Genomic DNA, 5,956 nt, shown 5'->3' with positions numbered 1-5,956 from the left:
AAATGCCTTAGTAGCAGGCTTTTTTTAGTAATCTGGGGGACACACTAATCTTAAGGAAAAAATGAATTTACTTGCATTTTCATTAATTACACAAGAGTGGATGTTTTGCCCTGCTTGTCTGACTAATGGTGACTCACTGAGTAGCAGAAACCGTGATTAAAACTACTGAAATTACAGCACACTTTTGTCTGTGTCAAACAGTCCTCTTTTCTTTTCCAGGACTGATTAGACATTATGCTACTGAGAATCTTTGGTAAGCACTCCACTAAATGTTTGTATAGTGGCTGAGTTGTAACAGGCACCAAGTAATTTAATGAAATCAATTTGAATTTTCTCCCCCCACAACTTTTAGTGAAACCAATGCAAGAACGGCAACTTGTTACTCATCCCCAGTACAAACAGGAAAGGGATATTAAGGGGACAGTTTACCCCAAAATCAAAAAGACATATGTTATTTATCCATCTAGATTGTTTTGGTATTAGTTGCCAAGTTTTGGAGATGTCTGCCTTCTCCTGAATATAGTGGAACTAAATGGCACTCAACTTGCTGTGCTCAAAGTGCCGAAAACATACACTTGAACTCAAAAACAATGTCTCTTGCCAAAATCCATGACCTGGTTGATCAGGATAATCCACAGGACTTGTGAGCAATTAGGAACTACTTTCTCTCTACTTTCTGCCTCCCCTCTGACAAAGTTTGGAGAAGGTACTCCCTTTAGTTTACTTGCTTTGTTTCACTCAGTTCCTGAATGTCTGTGGATCATGATTATGTTACTTGATCCCATAGACACTTGACACTAGACACAATTGAGCCAAGACAACCTAACATTGCTGTTTTACATAACTCCAGACTACATCAAATACATAAAAAGGTCTGTCCAAAGGTATTTAGTAGTTTCTGACTCATCAATTACATACATTTAGGCTATTCTATGCGATCTCCTTTTGATAACTAATGTAATAAGAAAGGGTGCGCGTCCCACTTCGAAAACCTAGGCACTAGACTTATTTTTTGTAGGGTAGTTGAGTTGAGGCAAGCACAATGAAGTTTAATAAAAGCAGACAGGATCCCCTCATTACCATGACATTATGGATCTTTTTGTTCTCGAAAACATTGACCTGATAAACTTTTAAGCTAAGGTCACTGCAAATCGATAGTGGAAGATTCAGATAAATTTAGCTTACACACTTGCTTCTGTAGTCTAATGTAATAGCTGTCAAACATTGCACCAGCGCGGCATATCATATATCCACAGGAGTAACCAGCTATCTCAGTTTAACAGCTAGTCAACGCACAGCAAATGTACCAGCACAGCGAAACTTAACGTAAAGCTTTTTGTTCTGAATTTATCCTAACGGTTGTGAACATTTATTTATTTTTTTCCAGTGTAGTGTTAGTTTAATCACTCAGGAACTGTCAAAACATAGGCTGTTTTTCTATGTGGGCGCTAGCGTTAAACCTGTATCACACAAACGTAATTAAGCTGATACTATCTGCCGAGTAAACACAGGTTAGCAGCACTTACATTAGCCAGCTAGCTAGCAAGTTAGATAGCCAGAGTACAACTGCCTGATCCGATTAGCGCTAGCTCCACTCACGAACATTGAACACTTTCCTTTTTCTTTCTGTGGATCAATGGCAAACTTACCTGTGATGTCTTGTAGGCAGCAAACCATGAATATTAATTTAACTAATCTCATATCGAAAGTCCCTGTACGCCCCGTAAACTAGCTAAGCGACCCAGCGACACGGCTGATTGTTTCTTGTTTGGTTTTCTTTCACTTAAAGGTATAGTCGCTCTCTTCCTCGTTAGCTAGCTAGCTCCCATCACAAACACCGGCTCTGCGCTCTGCCAGTTTCCAGCAGCCTCCCCGACGTCAGACAGACAGACAGACGGACAGACAGAGAGGCCCTCCTCCCTTCCGGCGTGTTTTGCCAAGAAAGGCAGGGCACACCTATTCCTCCGTTACTATTATGGACATAGGTCGAGGGACTCTAAAGACTATAAATCACCTCTAAGCCACCATTCAGTTTAACACAACGACAACAAAACATTACTGTGTGAAAGTGTCGGCCACCAGCCTGAGAACATGAACCAAACTGCTGTTAAAGTCTGTTTTCATTTGTCAGCGAGTTGTTTACTTCCGCATATCCTGACTTCCGGGTGTTTTTGAAGTTTGATTTTACTAGTAGTGATGTTATATGGGGGACAAAACCGCGCGTGTTTGGAAAATACAAAATGAGTGATGCTATAAAAATGACAACTAAATTGAGAAATACATGTATAAAATACTATAGATGTGTTTAAATATATAAATCTATGGAATTCCACATTATTTCTTCTTCTTCTTCTACTTCTTCTTCTTATAATAATAATAATAAAACGTTGACAGAGACAAAGCAAGATCAGAACCCAGGGGGGCAGAAGAAAAAAGAGGACAAAACAATAAAAATATGTATATATGTAAACTTATGTTATTTTATACTGTTAAGGTGGTCATTACAGTCCACATCATCAGTGCTCATTGCATATTATGTCACCAAACTGCATATTACAGACCCTACTATCAAGGTGTTCCTTACAATCCATGATGTCACAGTACTCTTTGCAGACTATATTAAAGTACCGATTGGGAAGGTCCTTTTAAGAATGTATATATATATATACACACACACACACACACACATTAAAAACTGTTTCTGGTGGAACCACAGCTCATTAAGTTTTGTTTGGCCATATGTAGTAGACATCAATCCTATTTTTTCAGCTAGGTTGTGTGAGAAGCAGTATAGACCTTGGTCTTGTCTGTTATGTTTCATTAACGCTATTTATTTGTTAGGCTCCATATAATAGGATATAATAATACATAATGTCCCCACTTTTATTGTCATGTAGGCAGCCCATGTAAAAGAGAGTTACAATAGAAGGGTAACATGAATACTGAATGAGTAACTGTCATTATAGCTGCACCATTACAACAGATGGAAATGGATGTAATTTCTTGCACATTTCCATACATACAAATAAAACACAGTTAAAACTTGTATGTGGACTCCCAGTAAATAAATAAACAAGCAAAATAATGGTAAAGAAGTGCTAAGTAAGCAGACAGCAATGGGATAAGTACCTACAAATTAAACAAAAGCAGGTAAAGCATAATGGCAGCTAGAAAACAGCAGTAAAAAAAAAATCATACAAGTGTTCAGAAGACTGAGCACTGACTTCCTGTTTGGTCTCCTGTATCAACCACAAACTTGTGGCAGGTCTCTTCACCAAAATAATCTTTAAACAAAACAGAAATAAAATAAAAAATAAAAACAGCAGTGACCGCAGTTAATAATGGTTATGTCTGGGCATGTGGTTTGACAATGACATGTCCTAACATGCAGTTATATGGTCCCCTGAACCACTAGCATAGATCTGCATACAGATATTGGCCTACTTGGAAGTTAACTCTGTATTTCAAAATTAAAATGGATTTAAAAGTACAGAACTTGTTGTAAACTATTTAAAATAATCACATTCAATGAGAGATCAAGGAAAGGCTAAGGACACACCTTTTAGCTGAGGCTGCATTGTACCAACAAAGCTAAAACAAAATAAGATTCAGTCATGGTTTAACTTTAGATTATGTTGCACCAAACTTAAGAATTACCTTAAAGTTAAAAAAATAAATAAATAAACACAAACTCCTCTTTAAGCCCCAGTTTAGTCTTTACTCTAAACATAGGCCTAGATTAAATCTAGCCCAAATCTGTTACATCAAAACTTAAAAATATGTAGTAGTCCAGTATTATTTATTGAACTTATTTTTGATTAAACTATATTTGATTTGGGTTAATAATAATGGGTCAGTAATGTTGGTTTTACTTAACTGAGATCAGTTTTTTATTGTGCAATAGAGCTCTGCATAATTTTAAGCCTGAATTTACTCATTTTAAACCTAGTTTTGGCAAACTCTGACTGGACGTAATCCTAGATTAAATTAATCTTTGCAGTTGCGACCCATCTGAAGCAGTTTAACTAAAGAGGCTTTAGAAGTTGTACTGTAAAGTTGACCAAAAATCAACTCAACCCTTGTCAAGATCTTATGTCTTGATGGTGGCACTGAGCCAGAGGTCATACCTAACACTATCATAAAAATCAAATGAAACAAGTTTTTTTTTTCTTGTTGTTGTTTTGTTTTTGCAGTCCTGTTTCCTCTGTGCTGTTATTGTGATGCTGCCCCAAACAACATCGATACCAGTGCTTTAGGTTACAGGTAGGATCAGGAGTATGTTCAGGTTTAATGGAGAAAGGTATTTTAGGCTGCCTGTGGCGCTCGTCCTCTTCTGCTCGTCGAATAACTGACTGCTGCCACCCAGCGACTCTAAACGTTTACTGCACATGAAATGATCAGACCTGTCAAAATAAGTATTTCCCCTTCAGAAACCTATGAACCGCTTTCTTTCACATCTGCAGCTCCAGTTCAGTAGAGGCACGGTTGTCTGGAGAAGAACTGTATTGTTAGAAAAGAGTGGAGACACAATCAATTAATCAGGTCGGTTTTAATTAGAGGGCGATTGGGGTTTTGCACCCAACTAGAAAAATGTTTTTAAGTGTGTATATGCCACGGATATCGTTCAAACTCACAGCCATTGACTGCCTCATAATTTCGCAAGTCTCGTTTATTATCGTATTATAGTAGTACGGAGGTCTGACTACGCGAGATTGTTTATGGCCTCACAAACGCGCGAGCACTCGTACGCAAGACTGTCACGGCCACGACAGGTTCTGTTCATGCTGCGTTCATGAATCCTCGTAAAAGAAGGCACTAAACCATGTCAACGGGTTGAGCATGCAATTGTGTTTTATTTTTTATTCTTTAACTTTTATTTATTCTGGGAATATTCACTGAGAGAGGCGAGGAGGCCTTTATTTTGCAGGAATGCTCTGAACATTCACAGTTACCCTCATTCACACCTCACTTGGAAGCTGCCCAGTACAACCACAGTCTGATCTGCCGACCACTGAGCATCTCTGCTGGAGTGGTTGGGATTAAGGGCCTTGCTCAAAGCAGTGAGGGATGGGCAAGTGCCTTTCACTTTCCTTGTCCAGATTTATCATGCCAGTCACAAGTTTGTTTCTCTAACCCTTAGGCCACAGCCGCCCTAGTGGTGCCTTTTGCCTTGCCTTTTATTGATGCGTCTGCTATTGTGCTATCCTGTTCTGCTGCTGTAGCACTGCAAATTCCACTGTTGTGGTATTATTTAAGGATTATCTAATATTATATGTCAAAGATACATATTAATTTTGAGGTGGGAAATATTCAGCTGTATTTGTTTATTTTGAATGACTCATCAAATAATAGGTCTACCAGCTAAAATTTAACAGTTGACATGTAATCCATCATCCTAAGCAGTAAATAAAGTTTAAAGAAAGATAGTCAGTTTGGGAAGACTATTCTTATTCATGATTTATAAATGTTCATAATTATGCCATTAATTATAAGTCATTAATATTTGTTACAATATATTAGGTTGTCAAATAATGAGCCCACATTTATCTGTACTGTTAAATCTCAGATCTCATTGCTTATTTAGCTCCATCAACCAGCATTTATACCTGTCAATTTCATCAGCATATCTTAAGTCAAGATTCATACACTAAGGCTTTGGCAACATTATTCACCTTTACATTTGTGGCGTGCACTGATTCATTTTAATTAGTAGTAAGCAGTAATGACATCTTGCCAAATAGTGAGCCCACATTAATGTATCACAATCACTAGTTTATACTTGTTTATTTATAACTTATAGACGTAATTAATAACCTATTAACCATATATAAATCAGTGACATGCGGTGCAATTAGTTCAAATTAATATCTTGGATCACACATTTTTAGCTTAAGTGATAAACTTAAGAACTGGAAGAATACGAGTGCACACGAACGCACCACCGGCTGGCCGTTCG

Source organism: Lutjanus erythropterus, chromosome 1 (genome assembly GCF_056507025.1).
Source record: "Lutjanus erythropterus isolate fLutEry1 chromosome 1, fLutEry1.hap2, whole genome shotgun sequence".
In the NCBI taxonomy this organism is placed as follows: Eukaryota; Metazoa; Chordata; class Actinopteri; order Lutjaniformes; family Lutjanidae; genus Lutjanus; species Lutjanus erythropterus.
Note: the sequence above shows the minus strand (reverse complement) of the source record.